Source organism: Symsagittifera roscoffensis, chromosome 1, assembly GCF_963678635.1.
Source record: "Symsagittifera roscoffensis chromosome 1, txSymRosc1.1, whole genome shotgun sequence".
Lineage (NCBI taxonomy): Eukaryota > Metazoa > Xenacoelomorpha > Acoela > Convolutidae > Symsagittifera > Symsagittifera roscoffensis.
Window position 1 is genome coordinate 61720179 of NC_087062.1, and position 23144 is coordinate 61743322.

Sequence of the window (23144 nt, forward strand, 5' to 3'; positions counted from 1 at the left end):
GCCATCAGATTCGTCCTTGTAGCATCTCGGCTTCTTAAAGACTCTTCTGGACTTTTCACTGCGTTCATTGGTTCTAGATAACCGCGTCAGGAATGTCTCCAAAGACCTGTTCAGGGGTTCAAATGCTGTGGCCATTGCCGTAGCATCCCTTGAGAGTCCCGCCTGAGTGTCCTCACACCTTGTCGAAGGCTCTGTGTGCGGTGCATCCCTACAATCCGAATCACCATGAGCGTTTCCCGCTTGGCCCATGTGACTCCTCCTCGGGCTTGTATGCCCCATGTTGCCAGAATCGCTTCTCCCAGTCGCATGTGTGCTTTGCGTTGGTCGTTCGTTCGAGGTTTGTCTGTTCCCCGTTGAACTCGCTCTACTGTTCGGGCCCCATGCTGTATTACCCCTTGTGGCATAGCCTGATGAACTGCCCCTGCCCCTAGTGGATCCATTTGTCTTCCTCCTTTGATGTTCATTGAAGTTCACCCTCGGTTCCCTGCTGGGACCTCCCGAGTTCGGCTCTCCTTCTTTTGGTCCACTCTTGCTGTTTAGTAGCCCGTCCAACCTATCCATGATAGCCTGCGTTCGCCTCTCCATCATCACGTCTATCTTTGTGTCAAGAGACCCAAGAGACTGCTCTTGCTGAATTCTTAACTTCTCCATGTCGGCTCTTAAGCGTAACTCCCTCTGTTCCGCTTCTCTTGTCATTCGCGACAAGTTCCTCGTCATATGTTCGTCCGTTCTTTCTCTCAAGCGTTTTTCGCTTCTGTCAACTTCTTGTCTGTTGCGGTTTATTTCTTCCCGCAGACTTTCTCTTTCGATGTGAACTGCTCTTTCTAGTTCACTCATCCTTATCGACATCTGTTCATTTTGTTCTCCTAAACTGCCCACTATGTTGTTTAAGGCTTCCTCTAGTGCTGCCCCGTTATCCATGAGTGGCGTCACTAGTGGTGGTGTAACTCTGTCGGTCCCAGGTAGCTTCGTGCTGGTCGAGATCCGGGCCTTGACTCTCTGTCTTGACGTCTTTTCATTATCTATTTCAGGATCCGCTAACGCGTTGCCAAGCCCTCTCTTTCTACTCTCTTCAGGTTGTGGCTCCGAACTTGTCCTAATCGCGAAGTCCTTCGACTGGCCCGGTGTGTTTGCCTCTTTGCTTATCGTTGTCACTACACCAAATTTATCCATGGTTCCAGTCTCTCTTCCGACGTGTGCCTCACTCTCATGGATCGAACTATTGAGGCTGACTTGAGATCCAAAGTCCCCTTGCTCCTCTTCATCCTCTTCCTCCTGGGACTCCCCTTCGTTTCCTGCTCCTCCTCCCATGCTGAATGGAAAGATGTTTCCGAAGGTGTTCTTCATTCTTTCTGAGAATGATGATGACGTTGTTTGTTTCCCCATTCCGCCTGCCATCATAGTGTTGTCTGTCGGAGATCTTCTAGTCGCCGTTACTTCAGTTGAGATGTCGGACAGTTCCGACATCTCCTCGCGATCCAATGTCCCGGTGGAAGTGGCGAAATCATGGCCTTGTTCTACCGGAGTAGACTCACTCGCCAGCCTTCTGCCTCTCCCTTCCAGTCCATTTACTCCCTGGTTGTCGTTCATGGTATGGTCCGTATTGACCTCCACTTCTAACAGTTCTCTTCGCTCTTCTGAGGTCTTTTGACTTCTCGTTTCAACCATTCTGCCTGAAACCGTCCCCTCTTTATCGGACCGGGTTCGCTTGATCCAATCCACAAAAGGATCGGTCATCGTTTTTCTTTGCTTTTCAGGTATGAATTTCCTAGAGCTATTACCTCGTTTTGGTATCCTTGACTTGTCTAAACTCATTCTTTATTTGTCACTTTCCTATGCCTACTCTTGACTCAATTGCTAGAGACCTTATAGTTTTATTAACAATAATAATGACACAACACAATAAATTTCACCTGATTCTATTAAATAGTGACCACGAATCCCTGTATGTTGTCAGAGTACAGTTTGTATAAAATTTATTCACAATAGCCGATTATCGGTCCAAAGATCTGGAAACTAGCACAATATGATGTTATCAGTCAATTTAAAAGATAGTGTACTCACTACCCAATCAAGCACAGTTTAGGTTGATTTAAAATCAAAAAACAAAAAAAAATATATATTGACACAATATGAATGTATATATATAAAAAAAACGTATGTGTCTTGTACTCTTAGTCGGTCGCAGTACAATAGTCGAACCTGTCTTTTAAAGAAAAAGCTTTCCCTGCTTGGTGCTGCACCAAACAGACAAAACTTTGAAGGCAGTTATTTTCTCAAGTGGGCGTCTATTGCACCCACCGAGTATTGTGTTACCTATCTGCCTTCGGACTGCCCGAGCTAGACCTACTAAAATCCTCAGGGCAGTCACTTTTCCCAAAAACGTATTATGTTTCAATCCACACCAATGAGTCACGCTCTTTTTAATTTAGACTTAGTGTCGCGAATATCCGAGTTCGGACCTGTTTTGTGTTAGTCTGGTTCTTTTTGAGAGGCAAGTTACCAGTGCAGTCACTGATACCTAGCCTGTGTATTAATAACCTAATACCTCTCGCTCTTTAGTCTTTCTTTCGTTTACCTAAGTCCTTAATAAAATAATACCCCTCCGGATTGGCACAAATAGGACCCTTCCGGACTGTCAGAATATAGACCCCTCCGGATTGGGACCCCTCCGAGTTAGTTAATAGTAGACCCCTCCGGATTTGGACCCCTCCGAATTAGCGACTATAAGACCCTTCCGGATTCGGACCCCTCCGGTTTTGTGGAAAGTAGACCCCTCCGGATTCGGACCCCTTTGACTTCGGAGCCCTTAGCTCTGTCAAAGTAGCTTTTTGTAGTTTTCTTAATTTCAGCTTATACCCCTCCGGATACGTTCTGCGTTGCTATTATGCTGTTTGAATTAACTGGGAAGGGTATAGGGTCCTTTCCTAGACCCCTCCGGATTGAAGTTAAGGCACTTATTTGACAATTCACACTAACGGTGAAGGGTCTTATCACTTGCCTAATTTCGACTCTATTATGGTTGTCTTGTGCCTTCAGCCCTCCCTTCTTGTCTAGAACTGTCTTAAGTTACTTAGTTCAATCGCTATCAACTTTTGGTAGGGGTATAAGGGTTTTTTAGAAAAATTTATAAAACGTGAAGGGTGTACCCCTCCGGATTTGTGTAATTTGCTAAAAACAATCTCAAAAAATTTTCTCGCTCGCTTTTCCGAAAAATTTCTGATCCTATTAGTAAGCTCAGCTAATTTCTGATCTATTGGTACCAAGATCAACTCGATATGATCAGTAGTTCCAAAGTTATTAACCAAAACGTCTTTTTTCCAAACTCAAAAAATTTTCTCTCTTATAGGTTCCGCCTAACTTTTTCCGCAAATCTGGTCCTTTCGACCTAAAAATTATTGATCCGAGCTCAGAAGGCCTATACTCTTCTAGTTCAATGCAAAAGACCCGATCTAAAACGCTATTGTAGAAAAATTTTGCGAAAAACTATGCTACCTGGACCCCTCCGGATTGATGAATCCACCAAATCAAACACGTTATGTTCGATTTCTCTGCAACCCGGAAGGCTTTCGGGTAGCGGATTTTAAGACTTGTAGATTCACTAGTGGACGTTGTCCGAACAACTATTTTTACTGTCCTACCTCAAAAATTTCAAAAAATTTTCTAAATTTCTAGTGTTTCTTACTATCAAAAATTGGGAAAATTTGGTTTTTTGGTACCAAACTAGTTCCAACCACTTCCGAACTAAAGTTAACCGGTTCTACTTGTTACAGTAGTGCAGTTACGATGTAACACACTAACTTAGCGCTTTTTTCCGTTTCAAAAAATATCGATATCTCAAAAATCGCGACTTGTGGGGGGATCAAAATATCGCTATTTTGACCCTAAAAACCGGTCTGTTTTCGTTGTTTTTCACTGAAAAATGATATAAGACTATTAATATAGGCTATATAAGTAATAATATTAGTAATACTATACCCCTCCGGGTTTGTTTAATCTCCGAATTAAGGTGCTTAACTCGGATATTCGCAGTTCGGTGAAGGGTCACTACAGTGCAGCACTGTCGAGCCCCCCACAGATTACTATCCTACTTTTTGTACCAAAAGGGATACAAAACTTGTTAACGATACCCAACAGTCGATTGTAGTTGTCGTTGAGCCTCTTCCTGTTGTTCCCTGTACTGCTTGCCGGATCGGTCTTCACCCCGGACCCTTCCGAATTGAGCGCAAATCAGCTGACCCTTCCGGATTGGGCGCAATTTATCATTAACGTGCTTAAATGCTCAAATAACCCTACAGTACAAGCCTCACAAACGGGCCACAAAATTGATCGTAACGATCCTGACTGATATAAATGCCTGTAACAACAATATATCTATCAACAACAAACGGGGGGTTGAATCACATCTTGTCTGGGGGGATGATTTCTACTGATTTTTTACTTTTTTACTGTTTTTGGTTTTTTCGGTTATTTTTTTATGTTTTTTGTTTTTCTTGGGTACTATACTACTTTTTGTTTGGTTTTACTTATATCTTTAAGTGTTTTTGGTCACCAACCGCTCAGGGGACGAGGGGACGGCCGATCCCCCCACCCTTCCTGGTTTGTGAATTTTCGGTCTTAACTAGGTTAAAAAACTATTCACGGCAATCCGGAAGGCCTCCGCGTTCCGAACTACCCTTCCGCCCCGGCGGTTTAGGCCTAATAAGGGCGTTAATGTGAGCATCCGCTCGGCGCGGAGTGCTCGTTAACGGTTCTGCCGATCATGATGTTAAAAAAGAATAACACCCAGGAGCGCCATAAAAACATACATGTAACATTCGCCCGGAAGATACATATCGACGGATAACAAAACTAAGTCTTAAGACGACTGGCTAGCGTCTAAACAGAGCTTTGCATGCTTTTCACCGTCTCTACCAAGCCAGTACTTTTCGGTGGTCTTTCCTACATCGGGTCGACAAAAACGTTACTGCTCTCCGGCTTCGACCAGAACGCTCAAATTAACTGAATTACATGCAAAAATAGTGAGCTCATGGCTGGGTCTCAGTATCCCCAGACCACGAGGTCACTCCTAAAAACAGGGCTACTACTTATCATATTACTATTGTTTTTGTTCAGTAGATAAAAATCATCATCTCCATCGAAGATGGATCAACCCTTTCCCCCCTACTTCTAGCTCCTCATTCTTGTCAAAACGAATTAAGATCTTAATTAAATTCAAGTCAGGACATGACGGATGCTAAAATTCAATATAAGTTCATAAAAGTCCACGTCCCGAGACCCTTCCGGATTCTTGAATCCGGTGAATCAAGCTTCTTAATATCCAGTTCACAATAACTCGGAAGGCTGGGTTTTACCCTTCACCGTTGCTCACAACGGCCTTGCAACTATTGTAACAGCACAATAGTTGCAACTCGGAACGTCCTCTGCTGTTCGGTAGTTCGTTGTTGTTTTTTAGTCTCGATTTCGTACTGTTCGTGATCGCAGATGAAAGTTGTTCTGTTCTTTCTGCTATTTTAGCTAAAATGGCCGTCTCTGACGTTTCTCAGAAATATGACGTCATAATTCGAATTTTTAAAAATTAGAATTCCAGAATCTTCTAGCCTTCACCGTTTGGCTAATCGTTCAAATAACGTCCTTATCCGTTCTAAATCGCCAATTCGGAAGGCTTGCTGCTAAAATACCGAATTCTGCAGAGACTGCATTTTGGCCATTCTGGTCGAATGTCACAAGAGTGTGGCGGTAAATTGATAGTGACGAAAGGTCGCTGTCACCTGTAGGATATTCTTATCTGATTATCAATTGTGTTTTGTGTATTGATTATATCTTGTGAAAATTTTGTGATACTGTTATACTATACAACGGGGTTGAGTTAGCACTGGAGCAATACCGAGTAGGCCCTGTGTGTAACTTTAGCTGAGTCACTAGTAATGTCATTAAGAAATCTAAGAGACATTTTGATACTAACGGAATTGAGTAGGCAGCGTTAGGTAATTTAACTTGATCCTGTTTGCGGTACGTGTGCATCGCCATTAAATTATACGAATATTATTATTTGTTACAAAGTATGCAGCGCATGGACTCGTTAGGATCGACTACTAAGATTCCCAGGCTGAGCAAGGGAAGCACGCAAAAATTTAGAACTAGGCGTAGCCGATCCTCGTTTAGCAGCGCTTCCGACGTGTTTGCTGAAGATCAATCTGATCTTTTAGTGAGCGAAATGAAACTATGGAGCGAGAAAAACCTCGATGGCGATCAAGGGCGGAGCGCCGAGGCCGGACCCGCGAGCGAAACGCTGGTGGACCCCTTTGACGAAGGGGAACGGACGCTTATTCGACCCGACTTGGAGCCGAGCGAGGACCTCGAGCGGGAGGAAGTTGAGAGGACGGAGGAGACCTCGGAGCGTTCCGAGGTCGAGCCGCGAGAGGAAGTGTTATTCAGCGGAATGTTTAAATCGGAGACCAAGAATCATAGGTGGAGGAGAGAGTTTTCACATCCAGCTAATACCCACTCATCTCTGGCCAAGCAGAGCAACAACGCGATGATGTCGAGTATAAGCCCGAGTGAAGAACAACCGGGTTCGAAGGCCAAGAAGAGCTGGAAGTCTTTGTACGATGAGCACATGGCGTCACTACGAACTGAAGGTTTATCTTCCAGTTATGACCACCCGGGGATAACCCATCCGGATGTGAACTTCACACCGTGCCCAAGGAACGACATGAGCAGGAAGGCGTCGTCCGCCTCGCCGACCAGGCCCATGTCAGATGGGATAAAGATGGGAGCGTCATCAACGTTCGACAGACTGATGACGTCGATGAGCAAGCAAAAAGGCGGTGCGTCATCAAGTACCAGGCTGCAGCCGCAGTTGACCTCATCTTCTCTGGGGCTAACCCCGCCATTGGGGGCAACTGGCGATATAAGTGACATGTTCGCTGGCGTAATGAATGATCTGGATGAACTGAGACGGGACATGACCAAGAGAATAGATCAAGTTGACGAGAGAGCTCAGCAGGGTCGAGAGAATTTGAGAGACGAACTAACGCACGTGAAGTCGCAGGCGAGAGTTGATCAGGCTCAATTGATTCGCAACACCGATCAATGCCTGGCGGAGAGCCTGACACAGGCAAACAAGGAGTCAGAGGAAAGAGAGGGTAGGATGACAAGAGAGATCGAGCGATTGTTGAACGATCATGATAATACCTACGCCCATACGATGACTAGCCTGGAAAAAAAGTTAGATGCGAAATCTGACTTAATGGTGCGGAAGCTTGACGCGATCTTGAATGGGAGCAATTGGGAGGAGCGTTCCAACCCAAGAGAGCACTCACGCCACGCGAATGATGGAGATGGTACGGCCAGCTATGCCAGGGCCCAGCAAAGTTCGAGAACGAACTACGAACCTAGGAATAGGGAGCGGCCAAGGGCAGCCCCGTCGAGGCCTGGCTGGACGAATCCGGTCACGCCGGAGGCAGATGCTACTCCGGAGACAAGGTTGCCAACTGTGCCACAAGTCAGTTCAGTGTCAGATCTGACTACAGTCTCACAGGACACGACGATGTGTGCCTCGATGTTTGAGCCTCTAAATAGATCTCTCGAGACATTCATCACTAAGCTCTCGAAGTCAACCGAGAGAGGAGAGGTCAAGAAGGACACTGAAAAAGCCGAAATCGTACAAAGACGAGTCAGACGGCTGCATTGACACTTGGATAGAAATGATGAAGTTGCACTTTGAGGAAGAGAGTCTCTCCAAGAAACAAGAGTGCAGCGCGCTAACAAGCAACCTGGAGGGTACTGCACTAAGTTGTGTAATGGCGAAAAGAACCAATGAGAGAGATAGCGCTCGCAAGATATTAGACATCCTGCTGAATCGTTTCGGCTCTGGAGTACAAGGGCACCAAGCTATGGTGAAGTTCGAAAAGAGACGTCAAAGAGATGACGAATCCATAGACAATTTTTTGGACGATCTTGAATTGCTTAGGAGGAGAAGCAATCCCGATGAGAAAATATCCGAGCGAAACTTGGCGATTGCTTCAAAGTTCATGGACGGAGTAAAGAGTGAAGAGTTGAAGACGATGTTGGCCACACACTTCACCCTGTCACTTGACCAGGTACCCACGCCCGATGATTTGCGTATGAAGTCTTACTTAAGTGCAATAAGTCCACAGCCGACTTCTAGAGCCTTGAGGGCGCTACTCACGAGAGGTGGCAGCAAATCAGTCCGTGTTGAGAACAGATACACAGAAGCTTATGGTCCGCATGAGGTGATGTTAAATATAGATGGGATAAACATCTACGCGAAAACCATGATAACATGTGATGAGACCTAGCCGGATAGATATACGTGGGCAAAGAAGAATTGAAAGTAAGATCAATTGGACAATGCGCAATGTTAGAAGAGGATACAATGCACATCGGGACGGAGGCAGACGTATCAGCACACGTGCTCGACATAAGTGACAGAAAGACTCAGTTACGCGGGTTACTTGATACGGTAGCAGTCTTGAGTGTTATACCAATCGAGAATTGGGAGCGAATGGGTTTCGACAAAGATGACTTGATAGACTCAAGAATAAGGCTGTCAGCTGCAAACAAAGGGGCGCTGCGGGTACTAGGCAGAACACCAATAATAGCCCCAAACCTAGGGGAACGCAACCTGTGGATGAGCTTTCTCGTGGTGGAGAATCTAGACGAGTCTGATCAGTTCATTTTAGGCAGAGTTTTCATCAAGAATTTCGACGTAACGATTGATCTAAGCAATGCCATGTTCAGGATTCGGAACCCGGATAGGAAGTACGTAATTAAACCGGTAAATCTGATAATGGCAAATGAGAATAAAGCGCCGGTATTCTTGAGTAGGAGGGTAAGGCTGAAAGCAAACGAAGCGGCAATTGTAGGCTTACGGATGAAAAATTATAATAAATTAAGTGATAACAAGCAAGTATGCATAGTCCCAAATCCAAACAGTCAAAGTGCTGCTGTTTTAGGAAGATCCTTCTCGATAACCAAGAGCGGCCTCTGCGTCAGTGACTTGTTGAATACTCTTGACATACCGATAACAATCCAGAGGGGAAGGAAGCTGGGATATGCTTTACCCGTGAAAACTTGATATGAAATGAGTGAAAATGTAAAAGAGAATGAAGTACTTGAATGCCCCAATCACAGGGCAAGATTTGTATCTTGAGACGATTAAAGAAAATAAAAGATTCATCATGTCTTGTAAAGTCACTTAAGTCAGAGACAGATGATGGACTCTCGAGTTGTTCAAATTTCCCAGAAAGACCAACACTAGAGGAAATGGAAATGGATAAACCGGTTTTACCTGAAATAGAGCACTTAAGGGGTAAGATAACGGATAACGGATGAACAGCTCGAGGCCATCAAAGACGTACTAGAGCGGAACGAGGACGTTTTTTCGAGACATAAGGCAGACATTGGATGTTGTAGTTTTGTTGAACATGAAATAGAGCTTGAGGAGTCTGCGGTACCGCACAGGGAGGGGGCGAGGCGCATGAACCCACACAAATCGGATGCATGTAGGAAAGAAATAGAGACATTACTAGAGTATGATATGATAGAACCATCCAAATCACCGTGGGCGTGAGAAGTAGTGATGGCCAAAAAGAAAGGCGATCAATTTAGGTTTTGATGCGACTTTCGGTATCTGAACTCACTCACAATGAAGGATGCCTATCCCATACCTCTCGAAATTAGGTGATGCAAAGTTTTTTACGACTCTTGATTTAGGTTCAGCATTTTGACAAGTCCCACTGAGGAAGCAGGACAGGGACAAAACAGGGTTCGCCTGTGAGCTAGGGCCGTTTCAGTGGAAACGGATCCCATTTGGTCTATGCAATGCCACGGCCACATTTCAACGGTTGATGGCATACGCATTGATAGGTGTGACAAAGAAACACGGCAATTTGGTAATGTGCTACGTGGATGACGTGATAATAGCGATGCCTACAATGGAAGACCACATCGAGCGACTAGAGGAGGTGTTCGCATGCATGAAGAGGTCAGGACTAAAGTGCAAACCGTCAAAGTGCGAGATACTCAAGGACTCAATCAAATACTTGGGAAGGATGGTGGACAGGCATGGCATCAGACCAGACCCAGATGCAGTAGAAGTGGTTCTGACTTGGAAATCGCCAAAGACGGAACATCAATTGATGAGCTTCCTGGGTTTTCCGAACTATTACAGGTAGTTCATCAAGGGCTACGCGGACAAGGTATACCCGATGCAACAACTAATTAGGCACAAAGGCAAGAAGTTCACGTGGAACAACGCGTCGGAAGAGTCACTCCAGAGAATAAAGAAAGAGTTGTGTGAGGCACCGGTGCTAGGGATGCCAACGGAAAAAGGGATGTACGTGCTGGACACGGATGCGTCGGTAGTCGCGATTTCTGGCATTCTCCATCAAGAACAGGAATGGAACGGGAAAACAGTCTTAAGACCAATAGCGTACAGGAGTAAAGTCTTGAGTGATACGGAAATGAAGTACGGGCGCTAAAAGCAGAGATGTTTGCGGTGGTTACCTTTGTCGAGAAATATAGAGCATACCTAGGCAGTGAGCCATTCAAGCTGCGAGTCGACAACAGGGCACTCAGCTGGCTGAAGATGTACTCAATGGACCAGAGCTACATTGGGAGGTCGATAGTCCGCCTGGACGGATACAACATGATAATTGAGCATAGAACAAGAGACAAACATCAAAATGCCAATAGCTTGAGTAAGAAGACGGAGTTCTACGAGAGACAAGAACAGAGGGAGGCGGATAGACCAGAAATCAAAGATGGCTTCTCCTTCATGGATAAGGAAACGTATGATAGTCCTCCACTCACGAGATGGCTCGACAAGTCAGGCAAACCCATAGAAGATCACCCCGAACTACCAAAGGAGCCTCCAGAGAAAACAATCTTGAAGAAGACCCGGGGGATGCCGATAGGGATAATGCTCAAGTCAAAAATTGTGAGGGAGGCGCTCAAGGCAAAAGGCCATGATCTCAACCAGGTAGAAACGGGAGATGCACAGATAGATGAAGACTTGATGAGATTACTCGAGAAACTGGCAGACAATAAACCCGTGATCAAAGAAAAGGATAAGGAGGAACCGGAAGTCACGATATTGAGAAGGAATGAAACGGGTGGTGGCGAGGACTCCTTAAAAGAAAAATCTGACGGGAAAGAAGTCGTGCAGTCATTGGTTGATAAAATCCCTGATGAAATACTTGAGCGGACTCGGGTTAGAAAGAAGAAAAGGGCATTTAAGGAGGAGGTTGAACACCTTGTATTAGGACAAGAGTCCGGGGAGTGGCCTAGAGTGGAAGAAGATGCTGGAGAAGAAAAGTTGTCCGGGGAGTGCGAAGAGTGGGATGAAGATTCGGAGAAGAGCAGCGATGACCAAGATAGTCTATGCATGATACTAGCGGAAGAGAATATGAGACACCGCGACAGGGAGCTACAGACGGATCCCTCCTCAGGAACGTACAACTTGGATCAGCAGGAAGTGCAAGGAGGTGAAGAACTAGAGAAAATTGAAGTGTCGAGGAAACCATTTAGGGAGCTATCGTGCAACTCAAATGTCAGAACAAATCTGGTGCCAGAAGATGACAGGAAGATCATGAGGAGGATAGTATGCGTAAAGCTGAAGGATGACATCCACAAATCTGGAGAAATGAATGGCCAGATAATGGCACTAAAAGAGCATGTCAAGACAAGATATAGGCTGTCGGATCTAATACGGGCCCAAAAGAATGACAAGATGACAAGTAACCTCTCCACATGGATCCGGACGGGGTCCAAAGAGAAGGGGGACCTGGAAGAAGACAGCTACAAGATCTTAAGCAGTTCTACAAAGACAGAAAAGATTTACTCTATCACACAGCTGATGGGGTGGTGGCATGCAAGAGAAAAGATGAGGAAAATATATTACACAAGCATAACCTCATCATACTGCCACAGTTGTATCAGACGGAAGTGTTATTCAGATCGCATGATCAAATGGGGCACCAGGGGATAGACAAGGTGCAACAAAGAATACTTCACAGGTTTGACTGGCCAGGATTAAGGAAAGCTTGTTAGAGATGGGTGAATGCATGCCTGGCATGCCTGCAAGTGAAAGACCCAAGGAAGATGAAGTTCCCACTCAAATACGTTGAAAGCTCGGAATTTAACGAGGTTCTGCAGATAGACCATCAGAAGATCTGTATGACAGAATCGGGATATAACCAGATACTGGTCATAATAGATCATTTCAAAAAATTGGCAGAAGCGGTGCCGTGTAAGACAGCCTCGGCAGAAGAGACTTGTGATCACCTGATAACACATTGGATATCACGGTATGGTTGTCCCATGACATTTCAGTCCGACAACGGAAAAGAATTAATGAAGAGGTCACACATTGCTCAAGCGCAAACCACAACCTACCATCCCCAAACCAACGGGTTAGTGGAGAGACAGAATAGAACATTGGTAAACATGCTGAGGGTATACTGCTCAAGATATATGGCAGGATAAGACAAATATCTGCCGCAAGTGCTAGGGGCTTACAACAGTACGCAACAATCAACAACAGGAATCAGTCCCTTCATGATGTTGACGGGCAAGGAAAGAGCGATGCCTCTAACATTCGTTTACCCAGAATACGAAGGGAAAAAGACATCGACTCAAGCTTATGTGAAAGAAGCGGTTAAGAGACAGCAGGAACTAAACGGGCTCTGCAGGAGGAACACAGCGCAAGCACAAATGAGACAGCGGAAGAAATACGATGAGAAAATACTGCAAGCGAAACCATATGCAGTGGGCCAATACGTCTGGGTCTTCCAGAATGTAATACCCCCAAAGGGACAAAGAAACTAATTAAGAAAAGGAGAGAACCGTTCAAGATAACGGAAGTGCACCACCAAGGACGGTTTTACCGCTTGAGTACGGGGCGTGCAGCGCATTATGAAAACTTGAAACCTCATGTTCCATCCCCAGAAGACTGGTGCGTACCACAGAATATGGAGGGACTAAAGTACCTATTGGTGGAACCAGCTTGCGTAGTGAACAAAAAGGGCACCACAGAGAAAAATGATGGCAACGAGGACTTGAGTTTGGATGATAATGAAAAAATGGAAGCGGACTCAGAGGCGGAATCCTTTGTGGAAGAAGACTGGAACAATCCGGAGCAGGACGAGGTGCCAAAATGGACGGAACCAGACTTGCCGATAACCAGGAGTGGTAATCGCAAACGGACAGACATGAGGAACAATAGGTACGGGGATGACTTTTTGATTGACAAGATACAGCCTGATGAATTGAGCGACGAGTTACTGAGTGTGGGCGAATTGGTGGCAGACGATGAATGGCAAATCATCAACGACAGCGAACACTACCCGAAGGAAGACTACTCCACACCAGAACAAGAAACAGATCTGGAGCAGAGCGAGATAGAGAGGAGGGAGAACACAAACTTGAGAATACTAGAGTAGATGCGTGATGTCAAGAGCAAAGGAGATGAAGGGCAAAGCATCCAGCAGGTCGACGTGTCAGCAGAACAACACGTGAAAAAGGAATATCCCCTCTTCGGTTGGACGGCAACCGACAGGCCGCTCGAAATACCACCAGATAATTTAGACCCAGCATCATCGACGGGGACGTCGATAAATATTTTTGTCCGGGGAGTGGGGGTAGGACTTACCCATACCAAAAATTTGATGATAAAGAAACTCAGGGAATTAAGAGAGACCAACGGGCTAGAACTGGGCGAAGAAGAGGCCGAGCCTACCATAGGACGAAATTTCAAAACGAAATATGAAATACCCTATGAATACTCGGAGAACATCCTGATAACGGACAGCGACTTCATTTTGTCAGACAGGACTAGCGCGATATGTATAACGGCGGACATGAGCTTCAAATCGAGACTAGAGGTCGACTTCAAGAGAGAATACCAGACGTGGAGTTTCGATTCTGACAGAGACCGGGGGTGGGAGGAATGGCTGCGCTTCCCCCATCAGTGGCACAAGTCCCAGGAAAAAACCTGTGCTTTCTAATGACGAGGGTCAATGAAAGGAATACGATATATCCTGAGCACGTGATGTTAGCACTAACGAGGCTGAGAGACTTCATGATTGAAAGAGGGATAGTGGAGGTGTCGATGCCTGTTTATGACCCAAACAGGGGCAAGTTGAGCCCAAGGGAGTTATATGCCATCCTACACGTGGTCTTCGTAGGAGTCTTCACAGAGTCTCGTAGGAGAATCTGACCTCATGTTACAATTTAAAATTGGGTGACAAGGGTCCTCACGTTTACAGTATGATGACAAAGTATGTAGCTCGAGATGATTCTTGATTGACTCTAGCCAGAAGGAAAGGTGCTACGTGTTTCTTGAGATAAATCGTGTCTGTGATACGTGATTCGATGATTAAAACTTGCTATCAGAGGGCGACTAAGAATCGGGCGTTGGAAAGTCGAGACTCGAGTGTCATCTTGATTGTGTACCAGAAGGACAACAATTCTAGACAATCTCTTGAGAACCATGCGAAGATTGACGAGATCAAGAATTTCTCAAACAAGAAGTTGGAAAGTGGTAATGACTTGCATCGTGCACTGACGGAAGCTCAAGAATACCAAACCATATAAACAGGTAGGAAATCAGAGAATATTATAGTCATGGGGATATCTTACGACCCTTTCATGGGAACAGAAGCAGGTGGTGCATAGATGAACTTCGAAATTGCAAGGTTACTGGAGTTTTGGAGAGAGAGGATAGTTAAAAATGATGCACATTAGAGGGAGAAGTCGAGCTTGGGCTCACTTCTTGTTGAAAATGAACCTGAGATTATCTGCGTGTCACGTTCAGAGAGGAAGGTGCAACTGAGGCTAGTTGGCGAAACAATTCTTGATCACAAAGCTAGGCGTGGTCTGGATGCTTGAGACCCTCCTGGTGCCCACATCGCCAAACAAGCTTGAATGAAGAGACTACAGAGAGATTCAGACTATTACCTGGAAGGAAAAGGATTTGGGGGACCTGAATGGGATACACAAGTTGATCTTTCCTCATCAGGAACAATCTTTAGTCAAGCCGAAAGAATCCGAGAAAAGCAGAAGAAAATGGAGCGAGGCATTTTTCTTGGTTTGACTGCAGGAGTAGAAAGGAAGGACTTGGCCACGTGGTTTGGTGATGTCGCAGAGAAAAAGAAGGGCGACGTACATACTCTAGATGATTGCTACGCTAGCACAATCGTGATTTTGGCAATGGCAGTGGGATTCTTCTCGATAATTAGTTTTCTAGAGTCATCAGAGAGGTTGGAGTCCGAGCATCATTTGATCACTGGCCAGGGGTGTTGCAAATGATCCAGAAGCGCATCAAAGGATCGAAAGTGTGTGGAAGAAATGATGGGATTCCCGGTGAGCGAGGCATATAGCCTGCCAATGAATGCGATGTCCTTGGTGGAATCAGTTATCGCGAGTTTTTGTGAAAAATTATCCGTTGCACAAGTCATTGGTGGTGATACACTATACTAATTTACTATGTGCTACCAATGCCATCATACTACATTCCTATAGCCACCTTCTAACATTTCCATAAAAAAATTTCGGACTGACTGTTTTTATTGAAAAAAAGTTAGACAGCGCCTTAAGCCAAGATCCAAAGTGCAGTCGGATGCCAAATTGAATTGCTGTTTAGCTAAAGAGTCAAAAATATACATGGCTGTGAATTTTGGGATAGTACATAAGGTTCTATCATGTGCGAACTTCTGTAAGTGACCACTGGCACTGTATCTCACAAATACTTGATATTCTAGAGGCTTGCTGACATGACCAAGCGCGATGGGGACTTAGATTTTGAGTCCAGGAAGTATACGCCAGGCGGTCGTATCCTGAAGTTTTACCTTGTTTTCGCGTGAAATGGTTTCTCGCGACAACTCAAGTTTTTCGCAACAACTGAAAAGCAAAGTTTGAAGAACCGAGTTCATAATTGCGGGAAAATGAACGGAAAGTACATTCATTTTAGAAACAAATTGCCGTTTGCAATTAGATTACGTAACAGTTTATTCGAGTAGAGCTGTCTTGACTGGGACGGACGGCCAACCATGCAACCCGATGCTTTAGACTGATAAATTTTTTGAGTTTAAACTAATTACTTCCGTAAATTTCTAGAGCTAGTATAGTTTTCTACTTGATTGATTTCAGAGTCGTTGTCAAAGTTGCTACAAAGTTTTATTTAGAATTATGTTGAGATAAAATCTACTGTCCAATAAAAACGAATCGTATTTTTTTTGGAGTCCCAGCCCTGTTTTTAACGTCGTTCAATTGCTTAAAGTATTTAGTGACGTAGCCATGGGGAAGTGCTTACTATTAGAGTGTGAGGAGGGGGTTATTTTGGTAGTAGCCTTTTAGCTGTAACACGATCTCAATTTCCCATTACTTAAGCGAACCGATTTAGCTCCGAGAGATTGAGGTATAAAAAAACACAAGAAGTAGTATGCCTGAAGCTTGAGCCATTAGTTACAGGCGCTGTTTCTTTTATCCGCGTGAATGCATAAGAGGATGAATGCTATTGACGGACCCATATTACGCAGGTACACCAGTTTGAACTGGTGTGTCCCACAAAACATGGAAGGCCTGGAGTTCTTGATAGTGAAACCGGCATGCGAAATGAACGAAAAAGGAACCGAGAAAAAAATGATGATAATGAAGTCTCATGCGTGAAAGACAACAAAAAATCCTAATATACTCGGATAAGGGTTCTTTTTCTGAGAGAGGGTTGGAATGAACCTGAACAAAACAAGTTTCCAAAGTCAATACAACCAGACAAATACATGAGTATTGAGACAACAAAAATGGAGGACGCAAGAAGGCCAGTATGGCTTATAATGTATATGGGGACGACTTCTTAATTGCAAGATAAAGCCAGATGAAATTGCATCAGAATTGGTCGGCATAAGTGAGCTAGTTTCAAAACCAGAGTGGCAGATCATGAAGAACGTTGAATTTTTCTGGCAGGAGGATCACAGTGGGCCGGAGCAAGAGAATAATCTCGACCAGTGTCAGACAGAAAATAGGGAAAAGACAAAGTGAGAATCCTGGAGTGGATGCATAACCTAGCAACATGTGAACCAGAGGGGCAAAACAAACAAAAAGGTGATTTATCTGCTTCAAAACACCTAGAAAAAAGGTCTCAAGTTTGGCTGGATATAGACAGAACGACCCCTGGAAATACCATCGAGTCTTTTACAGTCAGTACCATCGACGGGGACTGGGGAGTGGGGTTAGTACTTACCCACATCGAAAATGAAAAGATAAAAAACTTAAAGAAATAAGAAGAGCAGTGGGCTGGAAAAGGAGCAAAAAGAAACCGAGCTTACCAATGGCAAAAATTTCTTAACTAATTTCGAAATACCTAATGAAAAATCGGAGGACATCGTGAATACATACTGCAATTTTATCGTATCGGACAGGACCAGTGCAATCTGCGCAACCGCATACATGAGCTATGAGGCCATGTTGAAAGCGGACTTCAGAGGAGAAAATCAGAATGTCGAGTCCTTGTTCAGACAGAAACCGGGATTGGGTGGCATTGCTGCGTATCCAACCTCCGTATCGCAGTTGTTTGACAAGTACCTGTGTTTTTTAGGGACAAGAGTCAGCGAGAAGATTGTGGTGGATTCAGAAAACGTGGTAATAGCTTTAACACGACTATGAGTATTTCTAATTGAATGAGAATTTAAAGAGGTCTCAATAAGAGTTTACGGTCCAAATATAGGCGGGGTAAACCATCGGCAACTATATGCCATCTTGCACGTGATCTTCGCTGGATCAGAGATTGAAGTAAATCTACACTAGAATTATTACTTGAGCACTGCCTGAGTTTTGAGTTTTAAGTGATCGTGATTGGTACAAGGGGGTTATCATGTAAAGTAAGGATTACTTTTATAGAACTTTTTGGGTGATTAATTTGAAAGCTGATCCAGTTAGCACGGTGCTAAAACATACCAACTGCATGCTTTTAGTTTAGAATAATGAAATTATGCTACTAGTTTTGGTGCTTCGCTCGTTGGAGCAAGCAATTGACTGATTAATGAGAGCAGATTTGTTTAAATCAGTACTCAATAAAACTTTTTTGTTTTGCAATTGGAAATTATTCTAGCAGTAGGAAAATGAAAAATGTATAATCTATTTTCTGACTGAAATTGATAAATCATCAGGAAAAATCAGAATTGCGAAATTGTTAAAACCGAATAGCAGGAGAAACATCAGGGATCGGAAGATTCGCATAGCCGCAAGCGATTGGAGCGAACTTTCTTCATTATTCGATATACATTGGTTGGAAAATTTGGAGTGGTATTTTTTGGGTCGGAATTTCTTGATTGATAATTTCTGGGTTGGAATTTCTTGAGCTTTTTATATATTCTGATCTTGGCTATTTTTTTCTGAAAATCAATGCCAGTGGCATTGAAAAAGCCAACAATTGATGAGTTGTACAGGCAGCTGAGGAATCTGGACTACTCTCAAGTGGACGAGCTGATGGCTGTGATGCTGAATGCTGTCTTTCAAATAGAGTCTCAGGGAGTAAGAAGAGCTTCGGCGATGGAGATGGTCTTGATGGCGGGCGACACGTCATATGGAATCTCGAACCAAGAGCAAACCAGAAGACTGTCGTGGAGTACAGACGGAGGCTTGAGGGGACTCGGTTTAGCGGAAGCTACAAGAGGAAGCCACGACCAGAGACCAACTGATGTCAGAACTGGAGCAAGTCCACAAACTGCAGTAGTAGACGCCAAGAGTAGGGACCGAAAAGTGAAGATGCTGAATGAACATCTGGTGATTCGTTCAAGGCCTGAGTCGAATATGGAGGTTGAAGAGGCTCCCAGGGCGACTGGCCGTTTCAACCTCAAAAGAATTTCTCAAGATCAAATGAGTCCATTCTTGAGGGATCTGGATACGATGCAAACCAAGCTGCTCTCGGTGGATGTGGTCCTGCCTGGATTGGCGACCACTTCAACCCCGCGTCAGAAGAGACACCAGCTACCTGGAGGATACACCCGGTGAGGGCCGCTATCATGTCTAATTACAAAAAGGATATCAATGTGAGACATCGCAGTAGTAGATGTTGGAGCTGAAGTGGGGGGGGGGGGGGGGGGGGTCCCTGCTGACCCCCATTTATTAAGTTAGGGAATAGAGCATCCGGTCAGCAAGCTATGTATTAAGATTGGGTATAGAGTCTACAATGTATTAAGATAGGGAATACCGATGGTAAGGTTTCAGTGTGATGGTAAGAGAAAGAAAAACGTAATTTTTTTGGTTTTTGTGTCGAGATGTCTAGTTTTTTTTGCAAAAATGTTAGCGCGTGTTAACTAATTTGTGATTATCAAAGGTTAATTACGTGTAGGTTGTGTAATGAAGGGCTTTTAATTAGTTTTTTGATACATGGTAAGTCAATGGTAAAAGTTTTTGAGGAAAAACTTGGAATTTTTATGAAAAAAAGTTTCAAAAATATCCAAAACACGATAAGATTTGTTATAATTTGATCTAATAAAGACATATTAGATACTTTTATCTGAATCTATTCTAAAAACTACTGAATCGTCGAAAAAGTCAAATTTTTTGATTAAAAAAATTTCATTACAAAAATTATATAATTCACTGCATTGTATAACAAGTATACCGCAAAATTTTACATTTTATATCAGAAACCAATATAATACGACATCATGAATATTTTTATTACACCAGATCAGTTCTTATAAGTTTAATGGTTTTTTTGTATGAATTCCATCGTCTTGTACTTGTCTTTTTGGATAAAAATAGCATAGTCCTTTCTTTGTCTGTTCATATGTACCAACCATATGATTTATAGTTCTGAATCCTCTGTTAGTAGATTTAAGATTAATTGCTTCATCAAGCACTCTCCTGTATTTTGACATGGGACCGTATCCAGAATCTTCTAGAACCCGTTTATTTAATCCTTTACTGCTAAATTTGAACTTATCGGACTTGTTGTCATAGCAGCAATATGTCTGTACATCAGCATAGCATTTCTGTACATCTAAATTCCTCTTTAAAAAGTCCCGGCTCCCGCTTATCATGCTTTTTATGCGTACTGCAACACGTTCGAGGGAAGAAATTAGATTTTGCATCCGCCGTGAAAGAGTCTCTACAGTCATTTTCCCTCATTTTTCCCAAGCAGTTCTTTTATCTGGTTTGATACAGTCGTATAAAATTTCTTCAGCAAGTGCCAAGTAAAGTGAGTCTGTGTCCATCTCCAACTCTTCAAATTTATTCACATCACAGAACTTGTCAAAGAAGTTATAGTAGAGTTCCAACATTCTCAGTTTCGCATACTGCAGTATGAAAAATCCAACGATGATGGGTTCTCTGTGTTCAATGGTTGATTTCAACAACTCTACCTCATACAAGTCTTTTTCAACTGTATTCAGTCTTTTGAACAATGGTTCATTGATTGCCTTGTAAGTTTTTTCATCGTTCAGATATTTTGTGATTGTATGCCTGGATCTATCCCTGATCTGATATCTATACGAGGAATTACCCAAAAGTTTCCTTGTTTCTGCTACAACTCCTGACAGAGGGTTTTCATCTCCTTCTCTTCTAGCATCAACCACTGACTGAACGAAATTATTAAAGCATTTCCGAGGAGAATATTGAACAAAACGGTGAATGTTGGTGCACTGCAATCCAAGTTCCATATAAATGTTGAACAGAGGAGTTATAACTGTTCCATTTTCTAGCTTGAAACTAGATATCAGCATTCTCGGAGGATGCTTTAACATTTCGTTCTCGATTGCATTGTTTTTCATGTAGTCTCCAATATCGTTTAGAGCGATAGCGGCTGTTGTTCGTCAGCCGGTGACGAAACAAGACTTCAATTCGAAACGGGTGAAAAAAAAGAGAGGATCTACAGGTAGACAAACATGAGAAGTGGAAGTCAACACCAGAGCATCGGACCGCAAATTAAGTTTTTGGCACTGTATCTCACAAAACTTGATATTCTAGTGACTTGCTGACATGACCAAGCGCGATGGGGACTTAGATATTGAGTCCAGGAAGTATACGTCAGGCGGTCGTATCCTGAAGTTTTGTCTTGTTTTGGCTTGAAATGGTTTCTCGCGACAACTCAAGTTTTTCGCAACAACTAAAACGCAAAGTTTGAAGAACCGAGTTCATAATTGCGGGAAAATGAACGGACAGAACATTCATTTTAGAAACAAATTGCTGTTTGCAATTAGATTACGTAACAGTTTATTCGAGTAGAGCTGTCTTGACTGGGACGGACGGCCAACCATACAACCCGATGCTTTAGACTGATAAATTTTGTGAGTTCAAACTAATTACTTCCGTAAATTTCTAGAGCTAGTATAGTTTTCTACTTGATTGCTTCCAGAGTAGTTGTCAAAGTTCCTACAAAGTTTTATTTAGAAATATGTTGAGATAAAATCTATTGTCCAGTAAAAAACAATCGTGTTTTTTGAGCTCCCAGCCCTGTTTTTAAAGTCGTTCAAGTGCTTAAAATATTTAGTGACGTAGCCATGGGGAAGTGCTTACTTTTGGCGTGGGAGGGGGTTATTTTGATAGTAGCCTTTTAGCTGTAACACGATCTCAATTTCCCATTACTTAAGCAAACCGATTTAGCTCCGACAGATTGAGGTTCAAAAACACAAGAGGTAAAATTCCTGAACCTTGAGCCATTAGTTACAGGCGCTATTTCTTTTATCCGCGTATGTGACTTAAGCGGACGAATGCTATGGACGGACCCATATTACGCAGGTGCACCAGTTTGAAATAAATGTTAGGCGCGGAAAATAAATGTTAGGTCCTAAAACGACTGGCTAGCGTCTAAACACAATTTCACTTGCTTTTAACCGTTTAAACCGAAACTGGAATTAGAGAATAGATCAGCCAAAAGTTGTTTAACTTCGGTCTTTAGTCTTTTCCCAAGACCCTTCCGGAAGCTGAATCCGGCCAAAGAGCTGTCTTGTTGTCGACCAGGAAAGGTAGCAAACTCCTCCAATAGCCCTCCTTATTCTCGGGAATTACTTCGTAACGAATGAATCTGCACAATTGAACAATTCGGAATGCTCTTCCGCTAATGTACTCGACTGTAAATTTCTATCAGCTTATTTCAGCGATCTGTCTGTTTTCTCTCAACGAAAATTGCCGTTCAAATTTTTGCGGTTTTTTCAGTTGTAGCGAAAACAAAAAAGGGTACAGGTCTTTTTTTGAACGAATTTTCAAAAATAAGCATGTCAACACTTCTCAATCCGTTCATTTTGCGAAACAAGACCATTAATCAAAGAAACTGCTCTATCGTACAGTTGAACTACTCAATCAATTTCGTTTTGACTAACCATTTTTTGTCGGCATTCTGGTCGAATGGCACACTTCTGATCTATAGGTTTCTGAGCCTATAGGTCCATGATTTGGTCCGAGAAGAGCGGCTCAGTTCATGAACATTGCTAGCTTGTGAACATGTTGCGTCAGGGAACATTCCTCCAAGTTTGAGACCGTACTTTTCCTCTGCCAACCTGTTTGCGCTCGGTAAAAAAGATGGTGGTGTACGCCCTATCCCTGTAGGCAACACCCTGCGGCGACTTCTCTCTAGGTGTGCGGGAATTATTGAGAAAACCAATCGCAAGACTAGATATGGGCATCTGCAGCTCGGCTACGGCTGTACTAAAGGAGCTGAAGCGGCGGCCCATGCGGTGAAAAATTTGGTGTCTACTGACCTTCCCGAGGATTTTGTTATGGTCAAGATTGGTTTCCGCAATGCTTTCAACTCCATCTCGTGAGAAAAACTACTGGACACCGTCAAAGTCAAGTCGCCGGCAATTTAAAATTACACGGTTCTAGCGTACGCAACTCCAAGTTATTTATTTTTTGGGAGTATTGTCACTATGTCGGAAAATGGCGTCCAGCAAGGCGATCCCGATTGCCCACCGCTCTTCTCGGACCAAATCATGGACCTTATCGATCGCTTTTCCTCGCTCTTGAGTTTTTGGTATCTTGATGATGGGAACTTGGGTGACATAGTTATAGTTGCTTTAGCCGACTTGTCAAAAGTAATCGAGTCTGGAACTGAACTCATCTAAGTGTGAACTTGTCTTTCTGGGTTGCCCTGACGACGACCTCAAAGCCTTTTTCAA

General features: G+C 43.6%; 1 protein-coding gene across 1 annotated transcript in view; it reads left to right on the forward strand.

The window, feature by feature from the left end:
- Positions 1–23144, forward strand: part of LOC134846964 (elongation factor Tu, mitochondrial-like) — a 448088-nt gene that overhangs the window by 172097 nt on the left and 252847 nt on the right. The window lies entirely within an intron of this gene.